The sequence below is a fragment of the Rhincodon typus genome, chromosome 16 (genome assembly GCF_021869965.1).
Source record: "Rhincodon typus isolate 14 chromosome 16, sRhiTyp1.1, whole genome shotgun sequence".
Taxonomy (NCBI): Eukaryota; Metazoa; Chordata; class Chondrichthyes; order Orectolobiformes; family Rhincodontidae; genus Rhincodon; species Rhincodon typus.
In genome coordinates, this window is record NC_063347.1 from 35,749,139 (window position 1) to 35,773,201 (window position 24,063).

A 24,063-nucleotide genomic window follows, 5' to 3' on the forward strand; every position below is an offset into this window, starting at 1 on the left:
GGGGGTTTTGAAATAAATAGGGAGAGAGTGGGAGGCGGATAGAAGAGGGATAGAGGAGAGGATAGGTGGAGAGGAAACAAACAGGTCGAAGAGGCGGGGATGGGGCCAGGAAAGGTGAGTGTAGGTAGGGAGTTAGGAAGGGGATAGGTCAGTCCAGGGAGGACGGACAGGTCAAGGGGGCGGGATGAGGTTGGTCGGTAGGAGATGGAGGTGCGGCTTGAGTGGGAGGAGGGGATAGGTGGGAGGAAGAACAGGTTAGGGAGGCAGGGACGAGTTGGACTGGTTTTGGGATGCGGTGGGGGGAGGGGAGATTTTGAAACTTGTGAAATCCACATTGATACCATTGGGCTGCAGGGTTCCCAAGCGGAATATGAGTTGCTGTTCCTGCAACCTTCGGGTGGCATCGTTGTGGCACTGCAGGAGGCCCAGGATGGACATGTCGTCTGAGGAATGGGAGGGGGAGTTACATGCTGTTTATAATCTGAATTTCCTACTAGTCAAAACAAACACACCATAATTTTCATTACCTCGCATAGATCTCTATCTGCACATGGTTAACCAGAAGCAAGGCAGGGGATTACATTTTCCTCCTTGCCCAGTTCACCGAATCAGGCTAAAAGCCAAACCACATATGTTAGGCTGACCTTGGTGAAGCAGTAACTTAAGTATTTAAAGCAAACACATCAAGCATTAACTGAGAGCAAGGCTGTCTTTTTCTGACTGCTGTACCTTAACAAGAACTGCAGTATCTTCTTACTCAGCCATAAACATCAGAGCAAATAACAAGTTGTTAAAGGTATTTAAATTGCTACTAAAAGTCTGGGTTTGGCTTGATATTGGAAACCATTGTGTAAGTGAAATATAGCCATTACCTCCACATAACTGAAAAGCATAGTACTGTGGATTGTAACCGATTTAGGAAATTCTAAATTCTACTGATTTAAATTATTTTTCTGAACAGGCATTGACACTGCTAATATGGACAATTTATGACATTAAAACATTGCAATAATTGTAAAGAAAAAGAGTAGTGACACACTCCTTTCACAATCTGTAGTGATATTTTAATCTTTTAACAGAAAGTCCTTGAATTAAAAAGCATCTCTTTCTTTTGTTGTTCATTAATTTATTGTAATATAGGGTGGAACATCTGATCAATTTTCCCTTTGTTTTAATGAAGAGTTTGTTATCCTGGATTTTTTCACTGTCTGATGATGATAAGTAAATTGCATTAATTTTCATGTTAGCTATTACCTTTATTTTGTTTTCAGGTTGATCTAAAAAAATAAGCTTCCTGAAGTGACATTTCTGAGACTGTTCCACTTTATGGCCACTTTATGTAAGTTTTTTTAGTCTCTTGACCCCTACAGTTTTGCGCTCCTCCCCCTCACAATGCACTGCCTCAGCCAAGGTGGAGGATGGGCACTTTTGTTCGCATTGTAAACATGTAGTGTAACACAATCCACTGTAATCATGAGCTCATAAGTTTTTAACTGAGTAAATCTGGGCAGTTGGTGCAATATGAACCTTATGCTTTGTTATGGATTGATCTGCCATGTTATTTCACACCAAGGGCCAAATGATAACTGCCGAGGGGATACAGGTTCCGATGCAGACAGGGGTTACAGCCCCAGAAAATGCCCTTTGCTTGGCAAACCGAATGAACTGCGGATGCTGTAAATCAGGAACAAAAACAGAAGTTCCTGGAAAAGCTCAGCAGGTCTGGCAGCATCTGTGAAGAAAAAATCAAAATTAACTTTTTGGGTCCGGTGATCCTTCCTTAGAACTGATGGTAGCTGGGAAAGCATTGGTTTATGTGCAGAAAATAGGGAGGAGGGTGGGGTAGGGAGTAAACGATAGGATAGAGCCCAAAGAGAGAGAAAGATAGTTGGATAGACAAAGGAGTTGATAACAATAAGGCTAGGAGGGTGAATAGTTGTTAATGGGGACTATTAGTGACTAACAATAGTGTGTAATGGCAGGCTATGTGATAACAAGGCCTGGTGTGTGGGTTAGGGGGCTAGGACATGGGAGCGTTTAGGCCCTAAGATTATTGAACTCGAAATTGAGTCCGGAGGGCTGCAGGGTGCCCAAGCAGAAAATGAGGTGTTGTTCTTCCAGAGAGAGTAGGAACTGCAGATGCTGGAGAATTTTCTGAAGGGTCTAGGCCCGAAACGTCAGCCTTCCTGCTCCTCTGATGCTGCTTGGCCTGCTGTGTTCATCCAGCTTTACACTTTGTTATCTCTGTTGTTCTTCCAGCTTGTGTTGAGCTACGCTGGAACACTACAGCAAGCCAGAGACAGAGATGTTGGCCAGGGAACAGGGTGGTGCATTAAAGTGGCAGGCAGCAGGTAGTTCAGGGTCTTTTTTGCGAGCAAAACGTAGATGCTCTGTGAAGCAGTCACCTCGTCTATGCTTCGCTTCCCCAGTGTAGAGGAGATCACATTGTGAGCAGCGAATGCAGTAGACTAGATTCTGGGAAGTGCAGGTGAAGTGTTGCTTCACCTGAAAGGTATGTTTGGGCCCTTGGATACTGGGGAGGGAGGAGGTAAATGGGCCGGTATTGCACCTTCACCAGTTGCAGGGGAAGGTGCCGAAGGGCAGTGGGTGGGTGTTGGGGGTGAAGGAAGTGTGGACCAGGGTGTCCAGGAGGGAATGGTCCCTGCGGAAGGCAAACAAGGGAGGGGAGGGGAATATGTGTCTGGTGGTGGCATCTTGCTGGAGGTGGTGGAAATGGCGTCTGATCATCTTCTAGATGTGGATGCTGGGGGGGATTGTAGGTAAGGATAAGGGGAACCCTATCGCTGCTGCAGCAAGGAAGAGAAGGGGTGAGGGCGGAAGTGCGGAAGATGGGTCAGACCCGGTTGAGGGCCCTGTCGATAACGGTGCTGGGAGAATCCTCGGTTGAGGAAGAAGGTGGACATTTCGGAGGCTCCCTTGTCGAAGTTGGCCTCATCTGAACATATGCAACGGAGACGGAGGAACTGAGAGAATGGGATGGAGTCTTTACAGGAAGGAGCGTGTGAGGACGTATAGTCCAAGTAGCTGTGGGAGTCAGTGGGTTTAAACCCACAGGGACCGTTCCCTCTGGGACATGCTGGTCCATTTTTCCTTCACCTCCAACATTCACCCACAGCCCCACAGCACCTTTCTCTGCAACCGGCGAAGATGCAACACCTGCCCATTTAGATCCTCCCTCCCCAGTATCCAAGGGCCCAAACATACCTTCCAGGTGAAGCAACACTTCACCTGCACTTCCCAGAATCTAGTCTACTGCATTCGCCGCTCACAATGTGGTCTCCTCCACACTGGGGAAATGAAGCACAGACTGGGTGACCGCTTCACAGAACATCCACGTTCTGCTCACAAAAAAGACCCTGAGCTACCTGTTGCCTGCAGCTTTAACGCACCATCCTGTTCTCTGGCCAACATCTCGGTCTCTGGTTTGTTGAAGTGTTGCAGCGAAGCTCAACGCAAGCTGGAAGAACAATACCTTATTTTCTGCTTGGGGACCCTGCAGCCCTCCGGACTCAATATCGAGTTCGATAATTTTAGGGCCTAAACTCTTCCATGTCCTCACCCCCCACCCCACACACCAGGCCTTGTTATCACATAGCCTGCCATTACACACTACCTATTGTTAATCACTAACAGCCCCCATTAACAACTATTCACCCTCCTAGCCAAATCTTTATCAACCCTTTTATCTATCCAACTGCTCGTCTTTCTCTTTGGGCTCTAGCCTATCGTTTACTCCCTCCCCCATCCCCTATTTTCTGCATATAAACTGATGTTTTCCCAGCTACCACCATTTCTGTGGAAGGGTCACTGGACCCGAAACATTAACTCTGATTTTTTTCTTCACAGATGCTGCCACACCTGCTGAGCTTTTCCCAGCAACTTCTGTTTTTATCCTTTTGCTCAAGAACCTGATCTGATCTTGCCTGATTCTAAGTTTAATCTGGTCAAGTTTGTAGGCTCTCAGGGAACTCGGGTTGATCTGTCAGGTAATTAATTGAAATATTCAAGGAGCCAATTAATAGAAGATTTAACTGAGCTATCTGACTTCAACTGGCAAGCCCTTACATGATCATATTCTCAGCTATCTACAATGTTATCCAGATAATCCCTTCCAATGGCTTCTCTTTTTACTTCCCCAACATTATCTCCGATATCCCTTACAACTGATGGCCCAGCTCATTTTTCATACACATATCACCCCTTGCCAACATCATCTTAAAACACAATATCAGTTTTCACATGTGCATATCCATATCCATATCCAGCTCTATCTCACCACCACCACTTGTTCATTTTTGCTAAATTATCAGAACTTCTATCCAAAGTGCAGCACTGGGTAAACAGAAATTTCCTCCAATTAAACAGTGAGGAAGACTGAGCTTTTGATATCAGTTCCTAATTCAAACTCTATCCCCTACCTACCCACACCATCCCTCTCCCCGGCAGCAATTTGAATCTCAATAAGTCTGTTGTAACCTCACTATCACATTTGATCCGTGATGAGCTTCTGACTTCATTTTGGTGCCATCACTATGACAACCTCACTAACTCACTATTCCTATCTCACTAACATTGCTACAATGCATTTCTGCCTCAGTTCATCCGATGCTTACCCTTATACATACCTTAATTCCTTCTTCATTAAAGCATTCCAATGCAGTCTTGGCAGTTCTCCCACATTCATCCTTCTATAAACATGAAGTAATCCAAAACTCATGCCTGTGGTCTTAATTTGCAGCGAATTCCTTTCTCTGAGATGAGGGGACATGGTCACGTTGGGGAAATAAGAAGAGAAATCTTTGGAAGGGATTCTCAAGCTAACATTAAATAGATGAGAATGTGATCATGTGAGGGCTTACCAGTTAAGGTGTTACTGGCCTGTTACTTCAGTTGGCTTAGGCCAATGTTCTAGGGTGTGGGTTCACATCCCACCATGACAGCTGGTGGAATTTATCTTCAATTCATAAAAATCTGGAATTAAAAACTTGTCTTAATAATTAACATAAAATTATTGTTCATTGTTGTAAAAATACATCTGGTTTATGTATATGTCCCTTAGGGAAGGAAATCTGCTGCCCTTACCTGGCCTGGCCTGGCCTTTACATCATTCACGACCCATGGTAATGCGGTTGACTCTTAACTACTCTTTGTAATGGCTCAAGGTAACTCAGTTCAAGGGCAGTTGGGAATGGATAGCAGATGCTGATCCTGCCAGAAAGAATAAAGAAACAAAAATCCATCTGCTCGATGACTTACATTGGCTCTATTCATGTAACAAACAGTCAAGCACTGTCTTGGTTTTAAAAATTTTATCCTTGCTTTCAACTCCTTCCATTACCATATACCTCCCTATCTCTGTATTTCCCCCACTTTCAGAACTCTCCAAGGTAATTCTTCTCATCTATGAGCTTTCAGAATGTCCCAGCTACTGAGGACTTTGTGATTTAGAACTAACTGTTTCCCCTAGCCAAGTGAAACCTGTACAGCTATAACATTGATATCTACCTTAAATATGACAGGTATCCCATCCATGAAAAGCAGGATAAATCCAGACAAACAAATTACTACCACATCGGCCATTATCCAATTCTTGGCTGATGATTGAGAATGTCACTGACAGCGCTATCAAATAGCTTGTACTCAGCACTAATCTGCTCACTGATGCTGTTTGGGTTCAGTATGGATCACTTGGTTCCAAGTTTCATTTATAGCCTTGATCTAGAAATGGACCAAAGAGCTACATTCCATAGGAGAAATGAAAGTGACTATCCTTGATTTCAAGACAGTCATTGACGAGGTGTGGCATTAAGTTCACTAGGCAATTGGTAACAGGGGCAAACTCTCCACTGGTTGCAGTCATACCTAGCAGAAAAGAGATGGGTGTGGTTGCTGGAGATCAATCATCTCAATTTGTAGACATCACTGCAGAGTGCCACTTTTGTAGTGCCCTATGCCCAACCATCTTCAGTTACATCATCAGTGACCTTACCATCATAAGGTTGGAAAAAGCAAAATTCATTGATGATTGTACATTGTTTACTTCCATATGCAACTCCTCAGTTACTAAAGCAGTCTATGGCCACCTGCAACATGACCCAGATGATTTTCAGGCTTTGACAGACAGGTGACAAATAACATTTGTGCCACTTAAGTGCTAGGCAAGGACCATCTCCAACAAGAAAAAATTTAACTATCTCCCCTTGACATTCAGTGGCATTGCTGAAGCTGAATCTTCCTTAATCAACGTCCAGGGGTTAACATTGACAGAAAACATATTTGGCTTAGTCATGTAAATACTATGACCACAAGAGCAAGGAATTCTACAGGGAATAACTGACCTGAGGCTTCTCCAAAGCTTGGGTCTTTAAATTTCCGGCAAAGTGCAGTGAATATACAGGCAGGTAAAATTGAATGACTGTATTTATACAGTACCCAAAAGAACGGTGGTGTGATCTTTAGTTAATATACAATAACTCTTTAGACAATTATAGTGGAGAAATATTGAAAGCAACTGATGTTAGAATGTAGAAATATTTACTATTTTTGGTGCTGAAGTAGTTCTCAAATATTACTCGAAGATTAGAAGAGTACCCAAGAGTGCATTTCACATTTTCTTTTTCAAACATTTATTATTGCTGTTGAAATACCATCACCATAATTTTTTTTTGAATTATTACTCAGTAGCTACTAAAGTACATATCACTGCAGCATCTTGAAAATCTCACATTGGAATAGACCTAATGATGACTGACTTCCATCAGTCAAAATCAGTATCCTTGGAATTAGCCTTTATCTCTCGTACATAAATAAACAGAATAATTTGTACACTCAGTAAAACCCAGTATTAGCCAATTTAAGAGTCATTCAGTATAGCTGTTGGATGTCAAGGAATTCCCAACTGGACAACATTCTACTGTGTTTAATTTGGAGCTGAAGATTATATATCATTTAACAAAAATACATTATCCACTTTCTTTCCAGTTTCCATTTGGTTTAGAAACAGTTTTCCAGGCAGATAAACTTACTATGGAGTGAAGTAAGCAGACAATATAATTCAAAACTGTCCACTGACTCCATTTCAGAAATAGTATATGCAAAAAAATGTTCAATTATGTAATTAATCCACTAAATTGCAAAGTGCACAAAAGCATTCTCCTTTCATAAAATAGCAAAAGCTGAAATCCTTGGAGCCAAATCATTTTGCATTTTATCATTTTATGTTGTTTTATGCTCATGCTGGTGCATTAGTTTAAACAAGTCATGATATACAGCATGTTTAAAATATTGTGTGTAGCCATGATAAACAAGATGAGCTTGTAGGATGTCCATGAATGTGAAACAACTGTACCGTGATCCTGCAAATAAGGAGCATAATATGATATATGTCGGAAATCTGAAACAAAAACAGAAAAGGTTGGAAATGTTCAGCGGGTCAGGCAACATCTGTGGAAAAAGGAACAGGAATTAATATTTCAGATCTTATGACCTTAAGGCCATATGACCTGAAATGTTAACTTTTGTTCCTTCCACAGATGCTGCCTGACCTGCTGAGTGTTCCCAGACTTTTTTCTGTTTTTGCACCCTGATACTGGTTATCTGTTCTTCTGGGATTCTGAGATAAGCTGTGTCAATGCTCTGGTTTTCTGTTGTTACACACATACCATCTACGTTAACATTTTACACTCAAGACAATATAAGAACAGTTGCATAACCTTACTGGACTGTTGTGAGAGCATTGCTTTAACAAGATAGCACTATTATTAAGCAATGAATTACATTCAGAGTACTCCATCAAGACTGAATTGGAACCAACATCTTTTGCCATGTAAGACACAGGAAGCAAGCACTTTGATACAATGATAAATCTTAGCTTTGTATTTTTTTTGTAACTTCGTATGTTTCTGAAAATCAAAACTATATGTAACCAGTCAATTCGTAAGCACTATACAGTGTCACAAAGTACCACATGGCCTTGGAAATGTACCTGACAGTAAGTCTGAATTATTTTTCTCAATCATTAGTGACGTAAATTGTCAAAAATTCAAGAGAAATATTGAGACCGATAAATAGAGTAGGTAAATTTCAGCTGTTTGAAGATATTAACAAAGTCTTGTGTTTTTCTTCACATGGCAACTATTATTGTCAACTATTTAATTATTTTATTAGGTAATTAAGTAGACTAAATTTACTACATCATCTGCATAGCGAAAAAGAAAATAATCATCTGTCTCATGAATGTCAATTTGAAGAATTCTCGTATTAGTTCTGTAGTGGGATTGTTTAATTAACAGTGCCCCTAAACTTTGGCTCCTCTGTGCTCAATTTTCCAACACTACCACAGCGGTTTCACCCCTAAAATGGCATCTGTGGCATGTCCACACTTACAATGCAAGTTGCTCTGGAGGCCATTTCGGTGAAGACATTATTCTCCAGACAGGGCAAGTGCGCCAGCAGTGCGCAGAGTAGGCAGGTTGTGACATCAGCCCCATGTAATGCTGATTTGACACCAGTATTATCATTTGGAGTTTAGTAATCCATCTAATTCTCTCCCTTAGCCCCGCACAATTGAATATGCACTGAAGAGCAGGACAGACATTTTCTCCCCACCTTCCCCAAAACAATTCCTACTATCCTTTACTATTTACAAAGCTCATCAATTAATTTTAAATTAGATACCAATCATTTTCCTTTGAGTAGAGTAGATTGAGAGGGAACACGATTGAGCTGTATAAAATTATGAGGGTCATATACAGGGTAGACAGGAAGAAACTTTTCCCTTTGATGAAGGAATCAATGACTGGGAGCATACATTTAAGGGACAGAAGGCTTAGAGAAGATGTTAGGAAAAGCTTTTTCACCCAGAGGGTGGTGGCAATCTGGAACTCACTTCCTGTAAGGGTGGTATAGGCACAACCCCTCATGTAAGAAGTTTTTAGCCATGCACCTAGTGCTGGGAAATGGGATTGGAAAATTAGCTGGTTGTTTTTGACCAGTGTAGATATGATGGGCTGAAGAGCCTTTTGCTGTGCTGTACATTTCAACGACTCTGTGATTTCGACTGCGTCTTGCTGTGGTTATACTAGTGTTTGATGGTTTCCAGAGCTCTTTAAGTCTGCTGAAGTCTACAGAAGTGGCATAACAGAATGCTGAGCACATTGTTCTGAATTCATTGCTTCTGTTCAAGCCAGTTGCTCCAAGACAACAATGAAGTAGTATCCATTCCTTTAGATTACAGAAGGAGAAGGAAAATCAGCAGAAGCAACCCAGAAGGGATAGGCTGCACATAGTGGGAGAGGATAAGGAGGGGACAAGGTTTCCAACAAGAAGCTGAATCCTACCCTGGATGTCCAGCGAGCTTTTTTCCTACTTGAGCCCCAACAAGGAACATTAGAATAGAATGGAATAGAATAGAATGTCCTTTATTGTCACATGTACTCCATTGTAGAAGTACAGTGAAAAGCTTTTGCAATGTCTGCCTCTTATGAAGCCATCTTATGTACAAGTATCTAGGTAGAAATCTTGGATACAAAAGAAGAATAAAAAGTAACTGCTTTACTTTGCAGAGTTTAAAATATAAGTTGGAAATAAGACATTGTTAAAGGATTGACATTACAGTCAGGTAAAAACATTCAAATTGACATTACAGTGTAGGAGCTCAGTGCAGGGTCTCTGCACGTGGTCTGACCACCCATGCCAGACCCCAATCCAACAGCTGTCCCTGCTCCACTCTAAGCCTCCAGTCCACTCCATACCAGCACTCAGCTGCTTCCAGGTAAGTTCCAGGACTGGCTTACTCAGAACGGTCTCTGCCCAGCACTTGCTACCCGCGCTGCTCTGGGGCTGCTTCACTGCGCGCTGCTCCAGGACTCACTCCTCTCTCACTGCTCCAGGACTCACAGCTCTCTCGCTGCCCACGCACTGCTCTGGGGCTGCTTCCCCGCGTGCTGCTCCAGGACTCACTCCTCTCTCACTGCCCGCACGCTGCTCCAGGACTCACTCCTGTCTCACTGCTCCAGGACTCACTCCTCTCTCACTGCTCCAGGACTCACAGCTCTCTCGCTGCCCGCGCACTGCTCTGGGACTGCTTCACCGCGCACTGCTCCAGGACTCACTCCTCTTTCACTGCCTGCGCGCTGCTCTAGGACTCACTCCTCTCTCACTGCTCCGGGGCTCACTGCCCATGCGCTACTCCAGGGCTCACTGCCCACACGATACTCTGGGGCTCACTGCCTGCGCGCTACTCCGGGGCTCGCCGTCCACATGCTACTCCGGGACTCGCTGCCCGCGTGCTACTCTGGGACTCGCTGCCCACGCGCTACTCTGGGACTCGATGCCCGCGCGCTGCTCTGGGACTCGCTGCCCACGCGCTGCTCTGGGACTCGCTGTCCACACGCTACTCTGGGGCTCACTGCCCGTGCGCTACTCTGGGGCTCGCTGCCCGCGCGCTACTCTGGGACTCGCTGCCTGCGCGCTACTCTGGGACTCGCTGCCTGCGCGCTGCTCTGGGACTCACTGTCCACACACTACTCTGGGACTCGCTGCCCACACGCTACTCTGGGGCTCACTGCCCGAGTGCTGCTCCGGGGCTCACTGGCCGCGCGCTACTCTGGGGCTCACTGCCCGAGCCCTGCTCCAGGGCTCACTGCCCGCGTGCTGCTCTGGGGCTCACTGCCCGCGTGCTGCTCTGGGGCTCACTGCCCACGCGCTGCTCTGGGGCTCACTGCCCGCACACTACTCTGGAGCTCACTGCCCATGCGCTGCACTGGAGCTCACTGCCTGAGCATTACTCTGGGGCTCACTGCCCGCATGCTGCTCCAGGACTCACTCCTCTCTCACTGCTCTGGGGCTCACTGCCCGCATCCTGCTCCAGGACTCACTGCCCGAGCGATGCTCCAGGGCTCACTGCCCGAGCGCTGCTCCGGGCCTCACTGCCCGCATGCTGCTCCAGGGCTCACTGCTCATGCGCAGCTCCGAGGCTCACTGCCTGTGCACTCCTCCGGGGCCCACTGCCCACACGCTACTCCAGGGCTCACTGCTGCACGCTACTCTGGGACTCACTGTCCACGCACTACTCCGGGGCTCACTGCCCGTGCGCTACTCTGGGGCTCACTGCCCGCGCGCTACTCTGGGGCTCACTGCCCGCACGTTGCTCTGGGGCTCACTGCCTGTGCGCTACTCTGTGGCTCACTGTCCACATGCCGCTCCGGGGCTCGCTGCCCGCACGTTTCTCCCAGGCTCACTGCCCACGCGCTGCTCTGGAGCTCACTGCTCGCGCGCTGCCCCAGGACTCACTCCTCTCTCACTGCTCTGGGGCTCGCTGCCCGTGCACTGCTCTGGGGCTTGCTGCCCGTGCGCCGCTCTGGGGCTCGCTGCCCGTGCGCCGCTCTGGGGCTCGCTGCCCGTGCGCTGCTCCGGGGCTCACTGCCCGCATGCTGGTCTGGGATTTGCCTGCAGGGCTAAGGAGAGAGAAAGAGAGAGAGGAAAAAAAAAACAGAGAAGAAAAGATAAGGAAAGAAAAAAGAACATGCAGAGCAGATGAGCTCCAGCAGGAACGTCTTATTCTGCCACCATCTTGCAATCCAATAGGCTGCATTTTACTTGGACTCAAGGGATTGGATGCAGGGCAGGGATCCCATAAAATGGTAAGGGAAGGCTTGAGGAGGAATGTCCATTATCTTACTGCCACCATGTCATTTTACAATTTGTAGGGGAGGTGGTGGATGGCCCTCCTGCTCAGAAATTAATGAAATGGCCAATTACAAGCTTCTTCCCATCATGCTGACATTTTACCTGACGCAAATGGACCATACAAAGATTGGGCAGAGTGCAAGGTGAATCATATCAGCCTTCTTTTAGGCTCAGGGGCCCTCCTTATCAGGCTCTCTGTGACCTTGAAGTTATTAGCCACCCTGTGACAATCAGTATTCTCGCCAGCGCGTCCCCGTGCTGGTATCTGTATGCCTGGCCTTAGACTCCCAGACCCTATACTGGAATAAAGGCTGGGTTCCATAGCATTCTTTCAGCTAAACTCAATAGCGGCTCTGCTGAGAATGCTGAACTAACAGTGCTCCAATTGTTAGGTGCCTCTTGGCTGCAGGTGCCTATCATTTAAAGTGACGGGAAACCTGTAGACAACTAATTAGTTGCCACACTGTCACAAAATCAAGGGTCCCACTAATTAGAGAAACAGGGTTGCCCTGACTTTCAGTCCCATCATCTGGACTCCTGACACATCGACAAATCTCTGGTCAATGTGTCAGATTTCTATGCAATTGTAAAGACTGAAATCTCTCATCTGTTGTGACCTGCACAACAAAATTGGCACAAAAGCAGGCTGCAAATAACATCTCCAGTGTCTACAAGGCCATTAACTGTTACAAGTTGGTATCCTTCCAGGCTTGAATAGGTAATGCTTAAGGTGCATACATGAATAGGTGATCCCCTAGATTATCATTCATAGTTCCATAAGAGGGGTAATTGAAACTCTGTATTCCAAGAGAGCTGAATACCATTCATTCCCTCTTACCAGAGAGAAGTAAAGTAACAAAGACTGCAGGCTTCTCCATTGATAGCCCACACATTGTTTTGTCAATGCCTGGTATCCTAGCAACACTTCAGCCCACTGCATTTGAGCCACCACTTTAAATGATAGGCTGACAACTGGGTGACTACGATTATCTTTTAACAAGATTGATTGTGACTTCAGTGTTCAAGCTTAAGTACTGAGAAAGCTGTGCTGTCACATAATGTGTGATGGAGCAGACCATTGACGTACTGGGACAAAGCTGCCATTGCCTGGACCATTCTGCAGGAGGCCTGCTATGCTCAGCACTGTCCATGCAAACCTTCATGTATGTGTTATGCACAATCTCACCATCATGACGGCACAGCCTTTGGCATCAGCTATATGACAACCAGATAAGGAAGAGGATAAAAGGAGAAGAAGGAGGAGAAATCAAGAAGGAGGAGGAAAGGAAGGGGCACAATTTAATAGTTCACTTGTACGGATATAGTATTTGAAACCTCTTTCACTGACTTGACCATTTATCTGAGGTCATTAAGGTTTTTTTTAAGGTTCCCAAGCTTCACAGTTTGCATTAACACTGTTGACTGTCTGCTTGCCATTGCTTTCTGAGTGTCAGCCTCGCAGGCCATTGGGGCCCTCTGTGGAAAGAAGACCTCTCTCCATCTGTCCAGCTGAGAGAACTTTGGAACAAAAAACAGAAGTTGCTGGAAAAGCTCAGCAGGTCTGGCAGCATCTATGAAGAAAAATTCAGAGTTAATGTTTTGGATCTGGTGACCCTTCCTCAGAACTGACAGCGTGAGAATGTATATTCCAGGTATCTGTGGGAGTCAGTGGGTTTATAGTGGACAGAGAACTTTGGAGCATGTTGCTTCATTTTTAGCAACCATGAAGTTCAGATTACATATTTTTCATCAATATGCTTCAAGCATTATGATTTTCACATTCCAGAACAGTTTAGATTGGACATTACTGAAAACGAAATACAGTTCATGTTATTTCTAGACAACATGTGGCACTTTTAGATGCTGGCTGTCAGCTGCTATCATTTAAATTAGTAGGGAACACAAAATTTGAATGTTTTCTGCATCAAGAGGATGATTGGAAATAATATGACCATGAGAATCATGATGCACAAATTAGAACAAATTCAAATATTTTTTCTCTTCTATAATGTAAGTCAGAGATCTGCAGAGCAGCAAATCAGTTACTTACTGATACCATGAGGGGAGCTAGAGAGCAAAGCAGAAGATGAGAATGTCTAATTGATGTGGTGAATAGCATAATAACATGCTAAGTATCTTATTTTCAGCTAAACATCGCTATAGCTCAGTAATATTTCACAATTGGCAGGCTACATATTCTTTTGCTGCTTTTGGATTAGACTGCATTGATTCATTATGTTTTTGTTAAAAAACACTTTGCAAAACATTTCTATTCTGGGATTTAAACCACCTGGTTTGCTAATTAAGTACAACACAGTTGAATGAAATGTAATTGTATACAACTGGGTGCAGTGAAGTGATAAGCAATTTAATGTCTATCTCTAAAAGGGAAACAGTATAGAAGAGGTTACTTTCATGTTTGCTATTATTGCACAAAATTAAAGCTTGTTGAGTAGTAATGATAATTTAGAGCAAGGTGGAGCGACAGCAAATGATTTGCTTCAAGGGTATCTGTAGATTATATACATTTTTTTATAAATAGACTACTTAAAAAGTAACATTGCAACCGTCCTGATTGTCTGAAGACTAGGAGACCCTGTCCTGTAAACCAGACGTCTGCTCTATAAGTGGGAGTAACAAGATTGTTAGATACATTAAGTGAACAACAGAGTACTTGTTTTTGGTTCAAAAAGGTATGAGTCACCATGGATTACTTGTGGATTTTCCCAGTACCTGAACAGTTCTGAGAAATAATGGATATAGAGCGCGTGGAACGACATTTGATGGATGACCCCTGTTTTTCGATAGTAGCAGGATGCCACCACTATTTTGCCCTCCCCTCCACTCTCAGTATTCCACAGGAACCAATTCCCTCCATGATATCACTCAATCCTCCAACGATCCTATGGCTTCCTGTCTTCTCCATGGCACCTTAGCACGTCCAAGACGCCAATCACACCTTCCTGGTGCACCAGAGTTTCACTTTATTCAACCTAGTTCATTGCATTCACTGCTGACAATATGCAGTCTCCTTTAACATCAACAAGATCAAACGCAGACCAGGTAACTGTTTTGTAGAACACCTCTACTCTATCCGTAGGAATGACCCAATGACCTTAATCTTACTCTCATACTAATATTTCCCGTCCTGGGCCTGCAGCAATGTTCCAAAGAAAAACAATGCAAGCTGGACGAATATCTAATTTTCTGCTGAAACACTTTACAGTCTCTAGGATTCAATATTGAATTCCATAAAATAATAAAGTCTGACCTCATGTTTGTCCTCCGTTTTCTTACAGTCTACTCTCTTCCACACCCCTGTCATGGGCTTGTCTTCTTTACTTTCCTCTTATCTGAGAGGACACATTTTCACCCAAATTTTTATTTATGCCTATTTTACATTTCTATTTCTTTTTCACCTCAGTTGGCGATCCCTTTGTCTTTTGCACTGGGCTTCCACATCATCTGTTCCTCTTGTCCACTCCCCCCAACCTCTGCCTCTGTCAAAGTATTTAAAAAACATCATTCTCCAGCCTCTTCAATTCTGAAAAAGTCATATCCGACTTGAAACATTGACTCTGTTTCTTATTTCACAGATGCTCTGGACCTGCTGAGTTTGTACAAAATTTTCTTTGTGAACAAGAAAACTTACATGTCTATAGAGGCAAAGCTATCCAGCAGAAGGGAATTTGCTGTAAATGCAATAATTGTGCTGAGGATTTTTCTGTGACTAGTTATTATGTAGTTGAAATAAACATTTCAGGACAAAGGTTTTAATTATGATTAGTGGAAATATGTTTCCTAAAGACATCAGAATGATTTTATATCAACATGATGATTCAGTGGGTAAACCAATGCATTGAAAATGAGTGCAATTGAATATTAAGATGGGAATCAGTGGAAATGATTTATGGATTAAGTATATCATTTGCCATTGCCTTGATGGTTTCAGATCCACAAAATAAAGGATTTATGGCCCTAATTTTGGGATTCCCCATCTTCTCCATAACTGTTCTCTTAATCCACTTCATAATTTAAACACCTCTACCAGTGTCCTTTTCTGAATAAAAAGAACCTGAGCCTGTTCAGTCTTCTAATATTATATAATCTTAGTTCTTTTGTATCTTATTTGATTTAATTTTTAAAATAGTGGCAGACTATTTTTAATTCAGCTGGAAGCATCGCCAAGGGAAAATTCTTTCTACAAATTCTTTCTTCCTTCAAATCCTGCATTGAAGAAGAAACTAAATAAATGGATAAGGACAAAGGGGACAGAAAGGCAAAATGGAATTTGTGGGCCATTATAAGGGAGAAGTGAGTGTAGAGGGAGAATAACAATTAATGTAAGGCAAAGCAGCAGGTTAGCAGGTGACGAGGAAGCTTCAACTCCACTGAAAGTTAGGAAAAAATTTAAAGGGAAGGAGAACTCAAGAGTTGTTAGTAATGGAGGTAATAGGACCCAAAAAGAAGGTGCAAAAACTGGCGTAAGGGCACTTTATCTGAATGCTCGGAGCATTCGAAACAAGGTGGATAAGTTGACGGTGCAAATCATGGCAAATAGGTATGATTTAGTGGCCACTACAGAGACATGGTTACAGGATGGTCATGACTGGGAGTTAAATATCCAGGGGTATCAAACTGTTCGGAAGGACAGACAGGAAGGTAAGGGAGGTGGTGTTGCTTGGATTTTTAAGGATGATATCAGGGCGGTAGTGAGAGATGATATAGGTTCTACTGAACAAAACGTTGAATCCATTTGGGTGGAAATTAGGAATAGCAGGGAGAAGAAGTCACTGATAGGTGTGGTCTATAGTCCACCAAATAATGACATTGTGGTGGGGCGGGCAATAAACATAGAAATAGCTAAAGCATGTAAAAATGGTACAGCAATTATCATGGGGGATTTTAATCTACATACCGATTGGTCAAACCAGGTCGGTCATGGCAGCCTTGAGGAGGGGTTCATAGAATGCATCCGTGATAATTTCCTTGAACAATATGTAATGGAACCTATGGGGGAGCAAGCTATCCTAGATCGAGTCCTGTGTAATGAGACAGGAATAATTAATGATCTCACAGTTAGGGATCCTCTCGGAAGGAGCGATTACAGTATGGTCAAATTTAAAATACAGATGGAGTGTGAGAAGGTTAAAAACAGTACCTATGTCCTGTGCTTAAACAAAGGAGACTATGAAGGAATGAGGAAGGAGTTAGCTCAGGTAGAATGGGAGCAAAAACTTTATGGTGGGTCAATTGAGGAACAGCGGAGGACTTTCAAAACGATTGTTCACAGTGCTCAGTAGAAATATATTCCAGTGATAAGGAAGAACTGTAGGAAAAGAGAGAGCCAGCCACGGATGTCTAAGGAAATAAAGGAAAGTATCAGATTGAAAAAAAAAGCACATACAAAAAAGCAAAGAGTAGTGGGAAACTAGTAGACTGGGAAATCTTTAAAGGCCAACAGAAAGCCACAAAAAAAGTTATAAAGAAAGGTAAGATAGATTTATGAGAGTAAACTAGCTCGGAATATAAAAACAGGCAGCAAAAGTTCCTATAAATATGTAAATCATAAAAGAGTGGCGAAGGTAAACATCGGTCCTTTAGAGGACGAGAAGGCCAATTTAATAACTGGGAATGAGGAAATAGCCGAGACATTAAACAGTTATTTCGTGTCAATCTTCACTGTGGAAGACACAAATAATATGCCGAAAACTAATGGCAAGAAGGTTATAGCAGGTGAGGACCTAGAAACTATCATTATCACTAAGGAGGCAGTGCTGGGCAAGCTAATGGGGCTAAAGGTAGACAAGTCTCCTGGCCCTGATGAAATGCATCCCAGGGTACTAAAGGAGGTGATGGGGGAAATAGCAAATGCACTAGTAATTATTTACCAAAATTCACTGGACTCTGGGGTGGTTCCCACAGATTGGAAAACAGCCAATGTGACGCCACTGTTTAAAAAAGGAAGTAGACAAAAAGCAGGTAACTATAGGCCAGTTAGCTTAACTTCGGTAGTGGGGAAAATGCTTGAATCTATCATTAAGGAAGAAATAGCAAGACATCTGGATATAAATTGTCCCATTGGGAACACCCAGCATGGGTTCATGAAGAGTAGGTCATGTTTAACTAATTCGGTGGAATTCTTTGAGGACATTACTTGCATGGTGGACAATGGGGAACCTGTGGATGTTGTGTATCTGGATTTCCAGAAGGCATTTGTCAAGGTGCCATCCCAAAGGCTGCTACATAAGATAAAGTTGCACGGTATTACAGGTAATGTATTGGCATGGATAAAGGATTGGTTGACAGTAGAAAGCAAAGAGTACGGGTAAATGTGTGTTTTTCTGGTTGGTGGTCAGTGGCTAGTGGTGTGCCTCAGGGATCAGTGTTGGGACCGCAATCGTTTACAATTTACATAGATGATTTGGAGTTGGGGACTCAGTGTGGTGTGTCAAAATTTGCAGATGACACTAAGGTAAGTGGTAGAGCAAAGTGTGCAGAAGACACTGAAAGTCTGCAGAGGGATGTAGATAGTCTAAGTGAGTGGGCAACGGTCTGGCAGATGGAGTACAATGTTAATAAGTGTGTGGTCAGCCATTTTGGTAGGAATAACAGCAAAATGGACTATGTTTTAAATGGTAAAAAATTGCAGCACGCTGCTGTGCAGCGGGACTTGAATGTCCTTGTGCATGAATCGCTAAAAGTAGGATTGCAGGTGCAGCAGGTAATTAAAAAGGCAAATGGAATTTTGTCTGCCATTGCTAGAGGGATGCAGTTTAAAAACAGGGAGGCTATGCTGCAGCTGTATAGGGTCCTAGTGAGGCCACACCTGGAGTACTATGTGCAGTTTTGGTCTCCTTACTTGACAAGAGATATACTAGCACTGGAGGGGGTGCAGAGGAGATTCACTCGGTTGATTCCAGAGTTGAGAGGGTTGGATTGAGGAGAGACTGAGTAGACTGGGATTATACTCATTGGAATTCAGAAGAATGAGGGAGATCTCATAGAAACATATAAGTTTATGAAGGGAATAGATAAGGTGGAGGCAGGGAGGTTGTTTCCGCTAGCAACCTAGAGGGTATCGCCTCAAAATAAAGGGAAGCAGATGTAGGACTGATGTCAGGAGGAACTTCTTCACCCAAAGGGTTGTGAATCTGTGGAATTCCCTGCCCAGTGAAGCGGTTGAAGCTACCTTGCTGAATGTTTTTAAGGCAAGGCTAGATAAATTTTTGAACAGTAAAGGAATTAAGGGTTATAGTGAGTGGGCGGGTAAGTGGAGCTGAGTCTCAAAAAGATCAGCCATGATCTTATTAAATGGCGGGACAGGCTCGAGGGGCCAGATGGCCTACTCCTGCTCCTAGTTCTTATGTTCTTATGTTCTTATCATCTGGGTAGACTTGTCCAAAGGGCCTGTACCTGTGTCATATCTTCAATGTATTTGATTAAGCGAGGAATGACACTTTTCCCTTGAGGAAAGGGTCTCAAGTCCAGTTGGATAATAGGTGTAAAGATGAGGCCTGGAATATGATAGCTATAAACCTCATTATACAAACTCCTTGAGGAAATAGATTAGTTTTAATAATGGCCACTGCATGTCCAAAATCATCAATATTGCTACTTAGCCTGAAAACAGCTTTGGAAACACTTTCTTACGTGATAGTCTAATGGTTTCAACAGAGATATCTTGAGGTAATTTTTGACTGGAGCTTTGAATGCTTTTGTGGGAAATGTAAAAATAGACTTTTGGGATGATTGGAGGATCATTATTCACTGCTAGACAGGAAATCTTAGGACTCCCAAAATAGATATGTTGATTACTGGACTAGATGAAGGAAGTATTTTACTGGAACAAAAAAACAGAATTTAATATGGATAGTAAGCAACCAACATTTAAAATATATATTTTGTGGAGGAGGACAGATCTAAATTACGTCTTGCACATGAAAATTTAAAAGCCACATAATAAAAATCTGGTAGAGCAAACCAAATTAATATGGCATTTGAGGAAATAGTATATTTTGATGACTGCTGACAATTATGTAAAATTGATATTACAAACATTCCTACATCTCAATTTTTATCAGAAATAAGAATAAAGTGAAACTTTATTTTGACACCCTGGGAGCTAAATTGGATAGTCCTGAGAATGGGTGCAGGGATCACAGTATTGCGATTAATCTGCATCCATTGCTTCTGATCAAGGTAATATTCCACATGATGTTCCCTGTTCGTTTAGTGATTGCTTAGGACAGGAAGTGTGAAATGTACTGTTGAGTGGCTGTGTGCCTCAGAAAAGGGTTCATGTTTGTGTGAGGCCAGCTGGACTACAAGCTTATCTGCACTTCTTACAGGTGGAGGCCAATCAGAGTGGAGCAGATGCTGGATCGGTTGTGGAAGTGTGTCTGATAGAGTGGATGAGCTGACGAGGAGGAGATCTAACTCAGGTGGCCTGGATGCAGTCCAAACAATCAATTGGAATATGGCGGGATCAAACAACCATGGCAGTTAATCCAGGAATCAAGACTCAAGGACCTGGAACAGAGCTTCATAAAGTTTAATGATCACATATAAGTGGTCATGGTCAGTAATACATCAAATGCAATAACTCACCCATCGGACTAGCGGCTTCACACATTGTTTGATGCACTGCACCTTCATTACTCACCAAGTAACAATATTTATTAAGCAAAACTGACACCTAATATTCAGTGCCTCATCTCACCTTCACATGCTCAACAGTGCTCCTCGCCTCACAGCCATAACTCACAGTTTTCACAGCTTTTCAGCTTTAATAACCACATCACCCAAAAATATTGTAACACTCTCACTTCACTGACACTTGCCTCTCGCTTGCAGGATGTGGTGGAACATAATTCAAGGCAGTAGTACCCAATCATTAGGGGACAGGCAAGGTTACATTTCCTTGCCTTGATGGAGAACATGCTAGCCACCATTAGATTCGGCAATGACTGAGCAACTAATCCGTCTTCTCATCTCCTGTCCCCAGCTTCCCGTAATCTATTCTGATTTACAAGCTACAGATGGTTTAACATGCACCTCTTGCTTTACCCCGCATTGCAACACAAACCTCATGCTTTGGTTTTTCAGATCCACAAGCACTGCCACCTGGTCAAGCATTGGTCTAGGAGCACGACGTCCAAAGGAGTGAGATACTGAGTATGAAAAGACCGCAACACTCAATCCCACACTTGCAGCAGCCACCAGTTCAGATATTGCCACCAAATAGGCTTCAGAAGGTAGTACACAGGTGGGATCTGCACATAGTCACCAGATCACCAGATAGATATAGCCCACCACAAGGACAAAGGGAAAGGGTAACACAGTTGCCATCTCCTTGGAGGTTATTTCAGTTGTAGAGGTTTCAAAGAGGCAGTGTTTGGAAAAGGCCATGCATGCGGAACGAAATGCTGAGTGGACTGACAAACTTGCCGAAAGACTTACTGTCACTGTCCAGGAGTATAGCCAAGTCTGACTCCATTTGGAACAGAGGTTTATGCAGAGCTTGCAGTCCATCCTTTCCAGTATCGAAGTGATGACCAAGTTGATGAGAATGCTTATGGATCCAGCCATTATGTAGCACCTGTGACCAAAGTCTCAAAACTCCGATTGTGGCATGAACAGAAAGACCAGATATCTGAGTTTTGCAGGAAACCTCAGACTAAAATCATGCAAATTTAGCCTGTCGCAAAGCATGCTTAGACTTCTGATATCAATGCTGTTGATATCAATGCTTAAAGTGGTCTACTTTCAAAGCTGTCCAATAGTTTGTCATTGTAAAGACCACATCTTATTATATTTATTGTCAATTATGGAGTGAAATGGGAAAAGGGACTGTTTTACAACAAAGAACTGAGGAAGAAATTGCCCCACTTTTATGACCTTTTTACTGAAACTCATTGAATGCCCTGCCTCCACAGTTGCTTTGCAAACAATAGGGAAAGGTGTAAAAGGAGACAAAAGAACATTGAACAAGAGCCAGTGCTGCTATGTAAATACAATCATTGCATATTTTATCTCAACCTCAACTCCACTTGACTTCCTGCTCCCCATAATCCTTTAACTCATTACTAACTAAATAATTGTCTATCTCCTCCTTAAATTTATTCAGTATCTGGTGTCTGCTGCACTCTGGGGTAGTGAATTCCATGGATTCATGGCCCTCTGTTTTAAATCTGCCACCCCTTACCCTAAAACTATCATCTCTTATTCTAGATTGCCCCAGAACGGGCCACGTCTACTTTATCAATCCCCTCTGGCAACTTATATTCCTCAATTAGATCTCTTCTCATTCTTATAAACTATATAGTATAGGTCTAAACTGCTCAATCTCTCCTCACAAAACAAGCCTTTCATCTCTGAAAATCATCCAGTAATCCTTCTCTGAACTGCCTTCAATGCAAATACATTCTTCCATAAATAAAATAACCAAAACTGCTCAATACTCCAGATACGATACTCCATAGTACTGCACTCCAATGATAAGGTCTGTTGCAGAGATCTCTTCTCCAGCTTCTGCTTCCATCTGTTTGAGCAGATCTGTGCTGCCTCTGCTCAATCCTCCTCTGATACTGCAGCATAAAGATGTGGAGATGCCGGTGTTGGACTTGGGTGGACGAAGGTTAAAAGCCCAACACCTGACAAAGGAACAGTGCTCCAAAAGCTTGTGATTTCAGATAAACCTGTTGGGCTATAACTTAGTGTTTTGTGACTTCTGAGTTTGACAGCATAAAGAAGCTGCTAACTTAGCACCCATGTCTAGGAGCAAGTGGTTTAATGAGAAGCCTTGCAGTTAGAATCGAGACCTCTTCATGTTTATCACCACTCCTTTGACATTGTCAACTTAACCCAACTCTGAAGACCAGCCAGTACATTTACAAACACACACTGAACCAATGGATATTAATCAGCAATTAATCCAAGAGTAGTTGATGTTCTCTTTTAAAAGCAGTGGTGAGAATCTGTTTCCTGTTGCTGAAGACGTGTTCAGATGTACACGTTTAAGAGATATCAGTCAAACTAGAGAGTCCTTAATGGAAACCTTGGAAAATTGCTTGGCCATCACAATCTGCATATTTGCCTACTTCTGACCCATACTTCTTATGGTCATGACCTCACCAAAAAAAATCTGCAACACACTGGAGCAGAATATCCACATATGATGCTTGTTGTACAGGGCAATGGTTCTGGAAGAATTAATGTTGAAATTGTATTAGCTCTATCCAACCTGATGATGTCACACAATCTTTGGGTGGAGTAAGAGTTGATTTTGTACAAAGTCAAGTGGAGACAGGCATGGCATACATTGTAAAACATTATTCCTAACTGATTGATCTTAATTGTACCTGTTGCGACTGTGCAATAAAGTATACCTTGTTATGTAAGACAAAAGCCTTTTCTTGTTACAATTGTATATTTCTCCATCATCTCCCAGTGATAATTACAAAGGCCTTTAGACATATAAATAAGTATCGGTGGTAGTGACAGCAACTCAGCATTGGACCAGAATGGGAAGCATTGTTTCAAGATGTGTTTCATTGGGCTACTGAGGGGGTTGAAAGCTTCTTAATACCTCAGCTTCCTGTGCACATACAGTGGTGATGATGTTACTTGACTGTCAACCTGAAGATTACCAGAGCTAGCTTCAATATGAGCAGCCGCAGAGAAACAAAGCACAGGTTTAGGAACTTCTCATTCCTTAAGAAAAGGAAGTATGCAGTTTGCTTACTGCAGGAAACCGATAACATTCCAGAAACTAAAGCTATGTTGCTCCTGGAGTGGCAAAAAGGGGTCTACATGAATCTGCTTCAAATTTGGTAGGGTGGCTGTCTTTTGGCCCCATATTTTCGGCTGCAGATCCTAGGTGTCAAGGAACCTGTGTCAAATTGTTTGTTCCATTTCCCTGTTCACTACGGGTTTGTGCTATTAAATTTGGTGAATATGTCCACTGCTCAGGCTGGGTCTTCTCAGCACCACCCCCGAGGGTGAGTGCATCTTCCCTGTTGGTGATTTTAACTGCATTCCCGAGTCAAAGATGATGCCGGTACTGAGCTCTTCCCAGCATCAGTGGGGAAGTTTAGGGATTTGATTAAACCCTGTGTGGCAACAACTCCATCCTGACTCCACTTTAGTGAGGTCTGCAATCAGCATCCAGTATCAACTGCCTTTCCATTTTGCAGATACACAATTCCTGTCTTCTGGTAGCTCCTATTCAGGATGTATCATGTTTGGACCACAGTCTGATGTGGACAGAACCTGTAGACTGTATTTCCCTTTTCTTGAACCTGCTGGAATAAAGTCATGTGGTCTGTCAGCTGCACCTTACTTTACTGGCCA

General features: G+C 43.2%; 1 long non-coding RNA gene across 2 annotated transcripts in view; it reads left to right on the forward strand.

The window, feature by feature from the left end:
- Positions 1-23,112, forward strand: part of LOC125485097 — a 79,553-nt gene extending 56,441 nt beyond the window's left edge. The window contains exons 2-4 of one of the 2 annotated variants that reach the window (XR_007263859.1): positions 1,272-1,339; positions 5,081-5,141; positions 20,061-23,112. This is a non-coding gene — a long non-coding RNA (uncharacterized LOC125485097). The remainder of the gene's footprint in view (positions 1-1,271; positions 1,340-5,080; positions 5,142-20,060) is intronic. The other variant, XR_007263858.1, reaches the window with a different exon arrangement.
- The last annotated feature ends 951 nt before the right edge of the window (positions 23,113-24,063 follow it).